Source organism: Ursus maritimus, unplaced genomic scaffold, assembly GCF_017311325.1.
Source record: "Ursus maritimus isolate PB19 unplaced genomic scaffold, ASM1731132v1 scaffold_17, whole genome shotgun sequence".
NCBI classification, from domain to species: domain Eukaryota; kingdom Metazoa; phylum Chordata; class Mammalia; order Carnivora; family Ursidae; genus Ursus; species Ursus maritimus.
In genome coordinates this window covers 24,681,493-24,698,426 of record NW_024424119.1, presented here as the reverse complement: position 1 = coordinate 24,698,426, position 16,934 = coordinate 24,681,493, and the positions used below count along the sequence as shown (strand labels likewise).

Sequence of the window (16,934 nt, the reverse complement as noted above, 5' to 3'; positions counted from 1 at the left end):
TGGAATACATAGAGTTTGAATTTCATCAATCTTCTGGTGCAACACCAATTTATAAAAAAATAGAAAGGCCAGAAAACGTAAATTATGCTATGGGAATATAGAGAGCAAAATTCACAATATGGGAAACTGTGAATCAAACAAAGACATGTAGTTAAATGGCTTCATTGCCTCAATAAAAAATTGCAAGGAAAATTAAGAGATGGAGGAGGAACCTACAGATTAAAAAAGAATTATATCAAAAAGATAAAATAAGGGGCGCCTGGGTGGCACAGCGGTTAAGCGTCTGCCTTCGGCTCAGGGCGTGATCCCGGCGTTCCGGGATCGAGCCCCACATCAGGCTCTTCTGCTATGGGCCTGCTTCCTCCTCTCCCACTCCCCCTGCTTGTGTTCCCTCTCTCGCTGGCTGTCTCTATCTCTGTCGAATAAATAAATAAAATCTTTAAAAAAAAAAAAAGATGAAATAGGCAAAAATATATTCTAATGTTTAGTGATGCACACTAGAGTGATAAAACATAAAGCAAGGAAGTCATTGTCATAAAGGTTGGTAGTTACTTTTAGGGAGAAGGAGATCAGGATTGGGAAGGGGCATGTGGAGAGCTTTCTAGGGTGCCTGACAAAGGTTATTTTTTCCCTATCTTATATGAATTCATTAAACATTTGTTTTATGAAGTTGTGTATCTGTGTTACATTCTACAATAGATTTTTTTGATGCATCAAACAAACTGGGTATATCATTACAATTACCACGATCTGATTATTTCATTCCCCTGAAGTCTTCCAAAGTTTCTCACTATCTTCAAGATAAAATATAAATAGCTTGCTTTGGCTTTCAAACCCAGCATCATATGAAGACTCTACGCCTCATCCCTGACCCTGCCCCACATTTATCCCCTGCCCTCAAGTCATCCGGAATTTTCAACATGCTTATAAATCATGCTTTTTCATGTTAGTGTCCTAGTACCATAAACTCTTTTCTCCTTTACTTGACTGACTCCTACTCATCTTTCAAAACTCAATTTATGCCAGAGGTTTTGGAGAAAGGAAGGATGAATAGGTAGGGCACAGGGAAATTTTAGGGAAGAGAAACTATTCTGTGTCATATTACTAGGGTGAATACATTTGCCAGAATCCAGAGAACATACAATGCAAAGAGTGAACTATAATGTAACCTATGGATTTTTGTTGACTTTTAAATTCTTTTTAATTTAAATATCATTTTCTCTTGGAAGACTTTCCTAACCATCTAAAAATTGGATTAAGTTTTCTTCCTCTACTATTCACTTAATCACATGGTAGTAAACTTCTTTTCCTCTCTGGACCTGAGCTCACTAAGGTCAAGGACTTTCATCTTTATACCCCCAGTGCCTAGCATGGTTCTTGTTATGAGGAAGAGGTGTCTAATAATTACTTGTGCAATGAATAATTCTAATAATTGTTGATCTCTACAGTATTTGTTAATCATGTTTTACTAATCAAATTCATTTCTTACCACCCCAAACCAATTAAACAAATAATAACAAACCAAAGATGACCATGTTTTTATGGGAATAACAGACTGTTCTATATGTACAACAAATCCTGTGCCCAAGTTAGGCAGTTAAGTGCCGTCATCAAATGAAACTTTATTTTTTTTTTAAGATTCTATTTTTTAAGTAATCTCTACACCCAACGTGGGGCTCAAACTCACAACCCCAAGACCAATAGTCACTTGTTCCACCAACTGATCCAGGCAGGCACCCCTCAAACTTTATTACATTAATCTGACATTTTTAACATACATAATTGTGTGCCATAGTAATTGAACAGAAATGATAATAAGTTGATGTAATAACTACAATTAGCCACCTCAAATTCTTTCTGAAAAAGACAGGATAGAAATAAATGAGTCAGAAGACTACAATTAACATTATTTTTATCAGGCAAACCATATTGTTACAATTTCTCTCTTTTCTTTGTTAGTTTGCCAACACCTATAATCATCATCAATATCAACTGCTTATACAGATACCACATGTACAGGGTAAAACTCATCACCCACTCTTACTGACAGAAGTCCCAGACTCACTGCACTGCCCTATTACTAAAATAAGACTCCCTGTACACTCTGTGGAGTCTACAACCAGTATATTTTCCTGACTCTGAGAGTCCTAGCCCTGGAATAAATGTTGCAAAACCATGAGCTGACTGATCCTTTACTCCCACTACCCAGGGAAGATGTTCCAGCCAGTTATTGGCCAGGACTAAGGGAGTGGAGTGGTCTGTCTTTTGAATTCTCCCTTCATACTTTTCTTTTATCCTACTATGAATGTCTTTCTCTTAAATCAATACATTCCAATTAGCTTCTTCAAAAGCCATCTCTAAACTCATGTCTTCTGGAAAGCCTTCCTGAACAAACTACATAACATTCTTAACCATCTGCTTCTTCCTCAGCCACCTCAGGAAGACAGGTGCCCAAATTAACTCTAAAATAAATGTACTTCCCTGGCTCCTGGGTGGCTCCGTCAGTTAAGAGTCTGCCTTTGTCTCAGGTCATGATCCCAGGATCCTGGGATCAAGCCCTGCATTGGGCTCCCTGCTCAGCGGGGAATCTGCTTCTCCCTCTCCCTCTGCCCCTCTCCCTGCTTGTGCTCTCAATCTCTCTAAATAAATAAAATCTTAAAAAATAAAATGGTTAGTTTTATGTAAATTAATTCCATCTCAATTTTTAAAATGCCCATTAATAGGGACTGGTTCCCTACATGTAGTGTATATTAAATATATTAAGTGAAAAAAAAAAGCAAGGCATGTTAACATTGTGCAAAGCATACTATCACTTGTGAGGGGGGCTTTAAGTATATTATTTATGTTTGTGAATGCATAAACTCTTTCTAGAGAAATCCACAATAAACGGCAATAGTGGCTGCCTCAAGGCAGAAACTGAATGGCTAAAGGATAGGGTAGAGAAAAAATATTGTTTTTCATAGCATACACTGTATCTTTTGATATAAAAATGAAATTAATACATGAGGTTCCTTTAAAAAATAATAATAAAAGGGCAACGAGGGGGTCCTAGGTTCAAGGTAACCAAGAATCAGCTATCTAGGGAACGCCAACATGATTAGGATACTTTAATGCAAAAGCCAGAGTACAAATAAAAGTGGTAAATGGTGGAAGAAAGATGGCAAAGAAAGAATATGAGTTCTGAGATTTTAGAAATGAGAAGGGGAAAGGGGCGCCTGGGTGGCTCAGTGGCTAAGCGTCTGCCTTTGGCTCAGGGCGTGATCCTGGCGTTCTGGGATCGAGCCCTGCATCAGGCTCCTCTGCTGGGAGCCTGCTTCTTCCTCTCCCACTCCCCCTGCTTGTGTTCCCTCTCTCGCTGGCTGTCTCTCTCTCTCTGTCAAATGAATAAATAAAATCTTTAAAAAAAAAAAAAAGAAAAGAAAGAAAGAAATGAGAAGGGGAAAATAGAGGAAACTGATGAGGTGGGAGAATCTGCAGGACAGAGGCCAGTTGGTCAAGCAATCCCCTTTTCCTAAGGGCTTGTGGTTCTACATAAATAAGTGGAAGTAACTAGTGACATAACACCTGCTCTTCTGCTTCCCACTACTCACAGTAATACGTTGTCAGTCATAAGCCACGAAAATTTTAAGTGGCACAAAGCTTTCAATCCTCTAACAAATTAAAAAGGAGAAAGGGTAACAGGTGACAAGGACACTGGGTTCCTAAAGTAAGAAAGGGTTCCCCTCCAACAAAAAAGAAAAGAAAAAAGGAAGGGCTCCCAAAGGAGTGAATTTGCCAAATTGGGCCAGCCCTGTATATCTTCACTCTTTGAAGAAAATGATGTACAAAAGAGGGACTCATTTCCTTCTGCAGAGTAGCAAGTACAACTTTGGTATCACTCTATTCTCTCCAAGCCAATATGGTCAGCATATAATTTGTCATCTTTGTAATCCTCTCTCCATACTTTCCATGTATCCCACCATGAATAATCTTTCCTTTCAATTAGCTCCTTAAATATCATCTCTAAACTCATCTCTCCGGAAAGACTTCTTAAACAAACTTTACGCTATTCTTAACCATTTCTTATTCCTCTGCCACCCGAGCACTTTCCTCTCTATTTCCAGGGTACTGCTTTGCACCTGAGGATCATCACATAAATAACATACTCAAGTTGCTGCATCTGTGTATTTGTCCTCTTCTGACCTATAAATAGGTTATGAGCTAAATCTTCTGATTCTTTTTCCATTCTCCCACCCTTCTTCCTTGAACCCCACAAATATATTCTCTTGTCTATGTATCTGCTCATTAAAAACAAGAATACTCCATGAAAATATAGAAGCCTTTGGAGAGGAGGAAACAAAAATATGTAATGGATAAACTTGTATCTAGAAGCTTTGAGTTTCTTCTCTGTAATGCTTGTCTGGAGTTTCCAAGTTTCACAAGAGAAGTTAAGAAAAGTATGACAATTCTCTTTCTGTCTGGCATCTGCTAAAAAGTCTTTATTTCTACCAAGAATAAACAGGAACAATTTAATGCTTATAAATTATCTTACAATACAGTTGACAAAGCTTTAGTTATTGCCAATATCACCTATCAGTTACCTGATTATGAGTCTTAATATCAGTCCTATACCAGAAGCATCCTAGGAAATCCACACGTTCTGAACAAACTTAATTTTCAACCCAAAGGAAAAAGAATACTCCCTTCCAACAAATACTACAAATTACACTTTTTCAATAACAATCATTTTTCTTTTTTCTCCAGAAAAGCCCTTCTCCCAAAATCCACATGTGCTGATGTCTCTCAGAGGCCAACAAGCAGGCTTCACTCCCTGGTACCTAACACATCACAGAGTGAGACATAGCTGTGCAAATTCCAAAAAAAAACAGAAGACTAAGTCCTTGCTCCTGCAATTCTCCAGTCTAGTAGAGAAAAAATCCTACCAACCAGGAAAGAAAGGAAAGTCTAAGAAAACATTTAGAGTACATCACACTAAACTCTACAACAAGATAATGATGGGTGGTGGGCTCATGAGTATTATTTCCATTATTCCTCTCCAAAACTTAAATATGTTACATGTATTCTCTCACATATTCAGATACTGCATAATTAAAATTTATTTAACTTTTTAAAATTTTATTTATTGATTTGAGAAAGAGAGTGGGTGAGATGGAGAGAGCACAAGCAGGGGGGAGGAGCAGAGGGAGAGGGAAAAGCAGACTCCCCACTGCAGGAAGCCCGACGTGGGGCTTGATCCCACGACTCTGGAATCATGACCTGAGCTGAATCAGGCAGACGCTTAACTGACTGAGCCACCCAGGTGCCCCATGCATAATTAAAATTTAACTTATTTCTTTAAAAAGAAAAATTAAGATGGAAGAGTATACTCCAAACTATGAAAAGTAGTTATCTTGGAGTGGACTGGAGAGGGAGTATTATAGAGAACTATAACTTTTTATATTACACATTTCTCAATCACTTAAAAATTTTTACAGTGAAGATGTTACGTATTTTGGGTTTTTAGGTTTAGATTAAAAAGGGGACTGATTTAGTATATTGGGGCAGGGGGACAATTCTTTGCAATACCCTGCAAAGTAACCACAAAGTTTCCACACAAAAACACATTAGCTGGACATGAACTGCCACAATTTCTTAACCCAGTAACAAACATGTGAAACTCATTCTAGCAGGGTGAATGAGGACAGAGGAAACATTCCTATTGTATTCAAGGCCAGGATTTCAGGGAAACAGATCTTTGCCATGGGAAACAACCCAAAAAATAAACAATCTATTCCCTATGGCTTCAAGAAATTTTTAAAACAGAGTAAGAACCCAAAAGGGACACTGATGAAGGCGTATTCAACTCACAGTTAGCTGTGAATGTTTTATTGTAACACAGGTACTCTTAAGATCAAGTCAAAGGATGGAAAAAATAATCAAAATGTATGTATGCACACATACATTTGGACATGTGTAAAATCTCTCAAACGATTCATAAGAAACCGCTAATGAGGACTACTTCAAGGGAGAAGACCCAAGTAGCTGGGTATAGGAATGGAAGGGAGACCTTTTTACTGTAGTCCCTTTAATATTTTAAAGTTTGTGTGCCATATGCATATTTCTTATTTAATAAATGAAGTAATTTTAAAATAATATAGAAGGCAAATAAGAAAAGCATATTTTTCTGAACAAATTATATCCCATGAGATTTTTGTCATCAAGGGGTGGTATAAGGGAAAGAACATGGACCTTAAGAGTCAAATAGACCAAGGTTTTAACCCCAGTTCACCCACTTCCTAGAAACAAGTGGCACAAAAGAAGATAACTGCTGAGAAGACCTGATAAAAAAAACTCTGGGCTGCTTTCTTCATGATACCACGCAAAATGGCCACCAAGATTCTTAACAAGGAAAGCAATATATTGCCCAACTTTTTATTACAAGTGACTTGAAATGAGACCAAATTTTAACATTGAGGAGACTGAACAGCACCCTCAAAATTCACGATACGTACTGAACACCACATTATGACAAAAAATGACTGGGAAAATTACAGAGCTAGAACCTAAGAGGTAGCACCACAATGGATGGAGCTAAAAGCCAGCTAGCATAGGGACTAAACAGCCCATTTGTCAGGCTTTGAATTTAAGTGAATAGCGTAAGTATTATGGCTTGGGGAAATGGATATATTTGTAATTAAATCCAAAGTGACAATGTCTGAGAGGAAACTGGGACACAGGAATTCAATAATTTCCCAGGTCTCCCAGGACTATCTTGGACCCAATTTCAGTGCAGGACATTGTTTAAGAAAGCTATCAGAAGTTCTAGTATACCGTGCTAATGTACTGAAGGAGCCTGCCATGCAATAGCAATATGGCATTGGAAACAGATGTAGAGGACAGGCTGAGTTCTGTCCGTTCAAAAGTTCTGATGAGGGGGGATTCTTGATCTCTTCAAGACACTGTCGGAAACATGGATTCACCCAGTATATGCTCTTAAAAGGATGTTACTCCTAGTTGAGACTGTAAGGCCACAAAGTTCTCCAGGAGTTAGATCTCCTGATAGGTAGGTGGCTACTGTCATCTGGAAATAGTAATGCAGAAAAGAAAAAATTACTGGAGAACAGGACACAGGATCTGATGCCAGCCAAGCTTCCTTTTTATCTGGAGCTGTGCAAGGTGGTTCGGTCTGACAGTAATGAAGTGCAAGGTCCTCTCAAGTTGGTGTCCTCTGGTATAGAATGTAGGAGTGACAACAGTCTCATGGTCTACTCCATATGATCATACCCTGATGCAGTACATACTTGCTAAGGGGGTCCACTCCTTCTGGTATGGGGTGGGTCCAGAATGGAAGAAAGAAATCCTGAATCAGAAACAGATAAAATTTCCTGCCTACTAGAATGCACCATCACCTGACTGGAAAAACAAGTCCTGGCCCCAATTGGGAGGCAACCAGAATACCCCACTAGCTTAAAGTTAATTTTTTTATGGTAGGGGGAGAAATGGGATTAAGAGCAGCATTGGCAGTATTAGCCCAGATTTTGTGTTTGGTTGATTTTGGTCAAGGAATTGTACTATCATCTGTATAGTACATCGGAATCTAATCTTCCAGATGGGGAATAACTGGTTATATGTATAGAATGGACCATTTCTCTGCCTCCCCAAGAAGGTATATTAGAAATAATATTAGAGGGGCGCCTGGGTGGCACAGCGGTTAAGCGTCTGCCTTCGGCTCAGGGCGTGATCCCGGCGTTGTGGGATCGAGCCCCACATCGGGCTCTTCCTCTATGGGCCTGCTTCTTCCTCTCCCACTCCCCCTGCTTGTGTTCCCTCTCTCACTGGCTGTCTCTCTCTGTCGAATAAATAAATTAAAAAATCTTAAAAAAAATAATAATAATATTAGAAATAAGTCATAGCATGACAGTGGACATTTTTAGATGGAAACCAAGAATAATAGCAGAATATTAGAGGACTGTTTGAACGTAGTACAGACGAGGGATACTGCGTGTCAGGCCTGATGGCTTAGTCCCATCGGTGGGAAGCACTGAACATCTCCAGCCTCCTATCAAAGAACCAACAATATCAGCATTATGGATCACCGGGAAATAAAACAAGAAGAGTTGAAAAGGTGGGGTAAGTCATTTTACACGAACATGTCTCTTTTGGGTATGTTGGCAAAAAAGATCCTTTTGAAGTTAGTGGTGACCAAATAAGATGTCACAACTTGGTAGCCAACCTGTGTATTACTGACAATACTTCTCAGTGTTTGGTCACTAATATTATTCATGTATGTGACTCACAACCAACTCTTCTGAACTGATTCATACTTTAAGAAAAATGTTAAACAATATGTTGAGTTATGCCCTATTTTACTAATTTAAAAGACTGATTCATACTTAGGAAATTTTGGTTTATGATCTGATGTCACTATTTATAAGCAATATTACAACAAAACCAGTGAAACACACCCTTCACAGACAATAAGAGAAATCTCTGAAACACAAATTATGGGCTGTATCTCAAAAGTTCAAGCTATCTCCAAGGCCATATTACAAATAGAAATAACATAAACCCCAAAACCTTTTTATTTCAGACATAGTAATTGATTAGGCGAGACCTTAGGGACATCACCAATAAAAGAGACACTGAAACTTTAAGAACTACTTAGAACTCTCAATCAAGGAATCACTAGTTATTATTAAACTAAACTGTGTCAACCTCAACAACCAACTATTGTTCAATTAAGTCTCAAATCCAAACTGAAAAAGTAAATCTACATGACCTGCCTCGACATTGTCAGGCCTGGGACCATTTTCTAATATTCAGGCTTTTTTTAAAATTGTCATACACAAAATGCATTTGGAGAAAAACTGCAAAGTATAAAAGAGTATAAAGAAAAAAATAAAACTTTCCTACAACCCTACAACTGAGAGCCACTATTAAAACTGTATTTCCAGGGCACCTGGGTGGCTCAGTTGGTTAAGCATCGATAAAGCTCCGCTTCAGGCTCCCTGCTCAACGAGGAGCCTGCTTCTTCCTCTCCCTCTGTCTGCCACTCTGCTTACTTGTGCTCTTTCTCTCTGTCAAATAAATAAATATAATCTTTAAAATAAGGAAGAAAGAAAGAAATCTTACCGGAAAGCCTGGAAGATCACCTAAGTAAGTTAAGCCCTCATTTGTAAAAAATTCATTATTCTCTATACCATAAAACAATGTGCTATTTTTAATAGATATCACTGAGTGTTTTTATAAGTGTCATGAATTGGGCACTAAACTTTTTAAGGAAATGTATGTTTTATTTCAATATTTAAAACATACAGGGAAAAACAAAAAAGATTATGACCACCCATGTACCTAACAGCCGGACAGGCCAGACCATTATCTTGCCATATTTGATTCAGATCTTTTTTCTCTCCAAGATTTCTCACAGATACAATGAAAATCCCGACTTAATCCCATTACTTCCCTCCCTTTAAGTATCCATTATCCTGACACTAACATGTATCATCCCAGTCCAAATTTTTATTTTTATATTTGTATTCATAAACAATATATGGTACTGTTTTTGAATGATTTTAAGTGTTAAATATATGGTGCGGGGGCGCCTGGGTGGCACAGGGTTTGTGCATGCTCACTTGTTCTCTGTCAAATAAATAATCTTTAGGAAAAAAAAGTATATTCCCTCTCTTTTATGTGACTCTATAAAATCAAATCTACTAAAAAGTCCTGGAACAAAAGTAATGGGCTATTGTGCTGGTAAGGAGAATGATTTCAAACAAAGACGTAAAGATATAAAGGCAATTCAATGAGGGAAAAAATAACAGCTTTCTTAACAAACGATGCTGGTACAATTGGATATCCATAAGCAAAAAGATGATCTTAGGCCCTTAACTCACACCACATACAAATGCAATGAGTGAACCTTAGTTGGATCCTAAATTAGGACAAAAAGGGCAAAAATATTTTTGGGAAAATTAGAGAATTTTGTATAGAGAGTAGATATCAGAAACCACTATGAAATTCTGTTAAAGTTTTAGGTGTGACAGTTTTGTAATCCTACATGAGTTACATCCTAAGGTAAAAAACTTTCAAAAACCTTGAACTTTAATTAGTAGGCTTGTTGTTAGTAATAGCATTGGCACATTAATCCTCAAATTTGCTTGTGCACATTATAGGATAGAACAAATGAGTACATAATTTGGTATTCTTGAGAACAAGGGTTCTCAATGAGAGAAAAAGGAACATATAAATATGGAATGGCAGAAGGTGAGGAAAAACCCTGTGGTGAGAGTGTTAATTGGTAATAACAGTATGAACATATGAGTTAGGTACGTATGTATGTTTTCCTAGCTCTGTCCATTCAAAAAGCCAAAAAGCAATAGTACTCCAGTAGCAATGAGTATGACCAGTTCCAAGATCTTGATTTCTAAATACCATTCCCCACTAAAATGAACCAGGGCTCATTGGAGAAGTGACTTATTCTAAGACTGAGGCAGTGAAAGGACAAGATGAGACTGGAACATCTAGCACCAGGAAAGGAAGGAAGTATTAAAGAATGATGGGGCCATGTGAAAAGGACACAGGATCTGGTTTAAAGGGAGTCCCATAGGCCAAATTTGGGACAATTTGAGCAAAGACAGTAACAGAACTATATTATAAAGCACTGAGTTAAAAAAAGAATTCATGAGGGATGCCTGGGTGGTTCAGTCAGTTAAGCAACAGACTCTTGATTTCAGCTCAGGTCATGATCTCAGGGTTGTGAGATCAAGCCCCACATCAGGCTCTGTCCTAGGTGTGGAGCCTGCTTAATATTCTCTCTCTTCCTCTCCCTCTGCCCCTCCCCACCCCCGTGCACTCTCCCTCTCATTCCCTCACTTAAAAAAAAAAAAAAAAAAAAAAAAGAGTATATCCAAACAATTGGGGTCAAAGAAACCTTCAAATCAAAGCTAAGAGTAAGGGCTTCTTTAGAGGAGCAGTCCAGTCATTTGTGAAAACATTTTGAAGGCATCTCACAAGTAACTGCAGATGACTAACTCTAAAAAAAAGGGAATGGAGGGACCACCCCTGTGAAGGTATCTCAGGACTAGGAAGTTATAGGGTCATGTGATAATGACAGATTAAAGAAACCCAGAGAACACAGTCTGTAGGGGCAGGCGGGCTTTGGGGAACATCGCCATGCTGGACCTCACCCAAATTGCTGATGTGGACATGGATTCTTACGGCAAAGATGCCATCTATGACAAAGTATCGGGCAAGATGCAGAGGAAGGGCTATAGTTGTGAGTGCCTGGGAAGCGGGCCCATATCCCACCATGGACAGGACAAAAAAGATCCATGTGTGTGACTATTCCATGGGTTATGGTCGTGCCCAACACTCCATCTCCACTAAGAAGATCAAAACCATGTACCCTTGGGGCGCCTGGGTGGCTCAGTCGTTAAGCGCCTGCCTTCGGCTCAGGGCATGATCCCAGGGTCCTGGGATCGAGCCCCACATCAGGCTCCCTGCTCCGCTGGGAGCCTGCTTCTTCCTCTCCCACTCCCCCTGCTTGTGTTCCCTCTCTCGCTGGCTGTCTCTCTCTGCCAAGTAAATAAATAAAATCTTTAAAAAAAATAAAAAATCCTTGTACCCTAACTATGAGGTCACCTGAGCTGATGACAGCTACTGAGGCCTCCCCAAGGGGCCAGCTGTACCCCCTGGCTAGGTGTTGGAGACCAACACTAGCCCGGCCCAAGTCCCCGTGTTTACCTCACCCACAGGAATTAAAAATGTTGTCACTCCTGCTGTTCACCACCTCGCCCCAGCCAAAAAAAAAAAAAAAAGGAAAAGAAACCTGGAGACCATTTAGACTAACTCTCCCCTTTTATACATCAAGAAACTGAAGTAGACAGTAAGAAGACTTCCAAAGTCACTCAGAGAGATAGCAGCAAACCCAGATCTAGAACAAGGACTCAATTATTCCATTAATCTTCTTAAGTTTTAGCTATTTAAAGTAGTACATTGTTGGGAATGCCTGGCTGGCTCAGTCAGTAGAGCATGTGACCTTTGATCTCAGGATCATGAGCTCGAGCCCCACAGTGGGTGTAGAGATTACTTAAAAAAAAAAGTAGTACATCGTTAAGTATTTAGAAAATGTAAAATGCAAAAAGGGGGTTAAAAAGTCATAATGCCATAGATGAGTGGATAAAGATGTGGCATACATAATGGGATATTACTCAGCCATAAAGAAGAATGAAATCTTGCCATTTGCAATAACATGGATGGATCTAGAGGATAATTCTAAGTGAAATAAGTCAGAGAAAGACAAATAGCGTATTATTTCACTCATATGTGGAACTTAAGAAACAAAATGAACAAAGAAAAAAAGACAAACAAAAAAACAGACTCTTAAATATAGCGAACAAACTGGTGGTTACCAGAGAGGGGAGGTGGGTGGGGGAATAGGTGAAAGAGCTGAAGGGGATTAAGAGTACAGCTATCACGATGAGCAATGAGTAATGTATAGAATTGTTGAATCACTATACTGTATACCTGAAACTAATATAATACTCTATGTTAATTATACTGAATTAAAACAAGAGGAAAAAATAGGTAATACCATATAAAGGTTACAAGTTTTTAAGTCCTTCAAAATAACCTGCTGGAATTTCATTTGGAACTACTTATTGATTTCTTTTAGATTAAAATTGGAAGAACCAAAAAAATGTCAATCCCACATACCAGAGATAAATTTGATTAATATTTTGGCACTTCTATTTCCAGATATTTTCTCCCTAATTATATAAATACATTTATATACTTGTAATAATCTGCTTGGGCTGCCATAATAAAATGCCATAGAGTGACTGCTTAAACAGCAGAAATTTATTTTCTCACAGTTACCGGAGGCTGAAAAGTCAAAGATCAAGTTCTGGCAGGGTTCAATTTCTAGTGAGAGCTCTCCTACCTTGCAAATGGCAGCCTTCTTGCTGTGTCCTCACATGGTAGAGATAGCTCTGGTGTCTCTTCCTCTTTTTAAAGGGGTAACAGTCTTATTAGATTAGGGCCCCCCATGACCTCATTTAAACTTTAATACCTCCTCACAGGTTCTCTCTCCAAATCAATCACAGTAGGGGTTAAGGCTTCAACATATGAATTTTTGGGGAACACAATTCAGCCCACAGCATTTCACCTCTGGCCCCCTCAAAATTCTTGTCTTTATCACTTGCAAAATACATTTTTTCCATCCCATCAGTCCCACAAGTCTTAAATCCAGATCAACCCTAAAGTCTAAAGCCCAAAGTCTCACTTAAATAGCAATTAGGCATGAGTGAGACTCCAGGTATGATTCATCCTGAGGCAGAATTCCTCTCCAGCTGGGAACCTGTGAAACCAAACAAGTTATGTGCTCCCAAAATACAATGGTGGGAGGGACATGCATAAGAGAGTGGACTCCCATTCTACAAGAAAAAAAAGGGAAATAAGGAAGAGCTGATGAGTCCCAAGCAAGTCCAAAACCCAGCAAGGCAAATTATATTAGATCTTAAGGCTGTAGAATAATTCTCTTTGGTTGATGTCCCACCTTCCAGACCCAATGGGATGGCAGCATTTCCCCCACAGCTCTCCAGGATGGCCCTGCCCCCATGGCTGTCTTCAGTGGCCTCCCTCTGAAACAGAAGGAAACAGCATTGCCCACTGGGCCTGAGCTGGGGGTGGCAGCCCTGATATTCTCTGAATTACCTTCCAAGTCATTCTTCCCTTTCTTCAAGAAAAGCACACGTTCACAGCCAAATAACACCATGGTCTGATCCTGTAGAATCCAAGAAGTCCAATAGCCTTCATTTCCTCCCTCTTTCTTTGCCCTTTTAGTTGAAACTGGCATATATACACACATATATAGAAAGTTTTATATACTTTTCAAAAGATTTTATTTTTAAATAATCTCTACACCCAACATGGGGCTTGAATTTACAACCCCAAGATCGAGAGTCACACGTTTCTCTGACTAAGCCAGCCAGGCGCCCCAGTTCTATATACTTTTTAACTTAAGTTTCTTTTTTTTTTTTTTTTAAGATTTTATTTTATTTTATTTTTAGAGGGAGAAAGACAGAGTGGGTGAGGGGGGAGGAACAGAGGGAGAGAATCCCAAGCAGGCTTGATCTCACTACCCTGAGATCATGACATGAACTGAAATCAAGAGTCTGATGCTTAACCAACTGACCCACCCAGGGGCCCCTTTAAAGTTTCATAAAAATGTCCCTTTTATTATTTAAGCATAATTTTAAATTAATGCATAATACTCAATCTTCTGATTATTATCATTTACTATTAACTATAGTCATTTTTTTTTAAAGATTTTATTTATTTATTTGACAGAGACAGAGACAGCCAGCGAGAAAGGGAACACAAGCAGGGAGAGTGGGAGAGGAAGAAGCAGGCTCATAGCGGAGGAGCCTGACGTGGGGCTCGATCCCACAACGCCGGGATCACGCCCTGAGCCGAAGGCAGACGCTTAACGGCTGTGCAACCCAGGCGCCCCAACTATAGTCATTTTTAAACTTTGTTATTTAAATACTCTATAATCAACATCTTTATACACAAATCTTTATCTGCTTTTTGATTATTTATAATAAACTCCCAAAAATTCAACTGCTGAATCGAATTATTTTCTAATTGGAAAAAATATATACCACTGTCCTAAATGACCAGAAAGGCAAGGATTTTTTTTTATGATTATTAAAGTATATTTAAAAATCAGGACAACCAAATAAAATGTGCGATCCCTAACGGGATCATACAGTGGGGAAAAAAAGAGCTATAAGAATATTTGGGGGACAATTGGGGAATTCTTAATATGCACTAATATTAAAGAATATTACTGTATCAGTGTTAAATTTCTCAATTCTGATTATGGTAGTTTGGTTATGTAGACTATCCTAACTCTAAGAAGATACATGCTGATGTGTCATGAAGTCTGAAGATTATATCCAAATGATTCAGAAAATATGTATATTTTTGTGTATGTATATACAGAAAAAGAGATAGAGGGGGCGCCTGGGTGGCTCAGTCGGTTAAGTGTCTGCATTTGGCTCAGGTCATGATCTCAGGGTCCTGGGACCAAGCCCCACATCAGGCTACTTGCTCAGCGGGGAGCCTGCTTCTCCCTCTCCCTCCGCCTGCTGTTCCCCCTGCTTGTACTCTCTCTCTCTGTAAAATAAATACATAAAATCTTAAAAAAAAAAAGAAGAAGAAAGAAAGAAAAGAAAGAAAGAAAAAAGAGAGATGCAAGAGAGAGGAGGGGACAAGTGAGAGCAAATGTGGCAAAATGTTTACCACTGAATCTAGTAAAGGGTAAATGGGTACTCATTATACTGTGCTTTCAACTTTTCTGTTTTAAATTTTTCAAAATAAAAACATATGAGGGAATAATCAAAAGATAAGAACCATCTATTCACCTTCTATTCAAAAATAAATTAGCCAACAAACTTATGAAAATTATTAAACTTGTTGATTTTTTTAAAGATTTTATTTATTTTTTATTTGTCAGAGAGAGGGAGCAAGCACAAGCCAGGGGAGCAGTAGGCAGAAGGAGAAGCAGACTCCCCACTGAGCAAGGAGCCTGATGCAGGACCTGATCCCAGGATCCTGGGATCAGGACCTGAACCGAAGTCAGACACTTAACCAACTGAGCCACCCAGGCATCCCAAACCTACTAATTATTTATGGCCTTTTATTTCCACCCGCTCTCTTGGCATTTGATCTCTCATCACTTTAACTGCACTTCATCAAATGCACGCAGGAAAGAATGGGAAGTGAAATCTCAATCACTCCATTTCACATCTCATTAGCAGTCCTGGAGAAAGGTTTAAAAGACTGGAAAAGGTCAGTGGAACCTAGGTAGCTCTGTCAGTTAAGCAACTGACTCTTGATTTCGGCTTAGGTCATGATCTCAGAGTTGTGAGATCAAGCCCCACGCTGGCTCTGTGCTGGCCATGGAGCCTGCTTAAGATTCTCTCTCTCTCTCCCCCTCTGCCCCTCCCCATCACTCTCCCAAAAAAACATTTTTTTTTTTTTTTAAGATTTAAAAGGTCAAAATTAGCTCATTACAATGAGTTCTGGAAAGAACCTATAAACTTTAATTCACAACCTGGTTTTCAATGCAGATTCTTCTGGTCTCCTATGACCCTAAATGTTTGATAAATTTGAAGTCCTATATGGAAAAAAAAAGTTAGCAATAAGTCATGTGAAAAAAGAAAAATGTTGAGCTCTCCCATTGGTCTTACTTTATCAGGAAAGTAGCCTATAAAATGGAAGACAACCAATAGATTTATCAACCACGAACAGAGGTTTTCCTTCTCAGAAACACTACGAAGGTTATAATGGTTCCAAGCATAGGTTATGGAGTCATGTTGTCTGTGTTAGAATATTTACTTCACCACCTACTACCTATGTGATTTATGGCAAATTACTCAATCTCTTTATCCCTCAGTTTCCTCATCTGAAAAATGGGACAACAGTAAAAAACTATGTCTTAGGGTTATTGTGATGATTAAATAAAATTTAGTACATTTTAGTTCTGATAGCATTTGGCATACTGTAAGACCTCAAAATGTGTTAGTTACTATGGTTCTTATTATTACCACTATTGCTATAATAACTACTAAAACAACCACTTTCAACCAGCATTTGTTAAGAGTTTGGCATTTGGTTGAGAAAAACTATAGTAACACAAAAGCACAAAACACACACGCACACAAACACACACACAGAGGTTGAAAAAGTGAAAGACAATAGACTCCAAGTTAGTCCTTCAGTGTGTCCTCAGGCTATTTTGAGAGAAACTGAAAAGGCAAAACTATACCAACAATACATGGCTCATTTGAAGAATGAATCTTTGTAGTCTGGATAAATTAATCTCAAGAGAAATGACAAATTTTCTCACTCAGTCATTTATCAAACTTTATTGAGGCTTACTATACTAT

General features: G+C 38.6%; 1 protein-coding gene across 2 annotated transcripts in view; it reads right to left on the bottom strand.

The window, feature by feature from the left end:
• UNC13B (unc-13 homolog B) overlaps positions 1-16,934 on the bottom strand; it is a 216,937-nt gene that overhangs the window by 122,961 nt on the left and 77,042 nt on the right. The gene's annotated exons all lie outside the window — the stretch shown is intronic.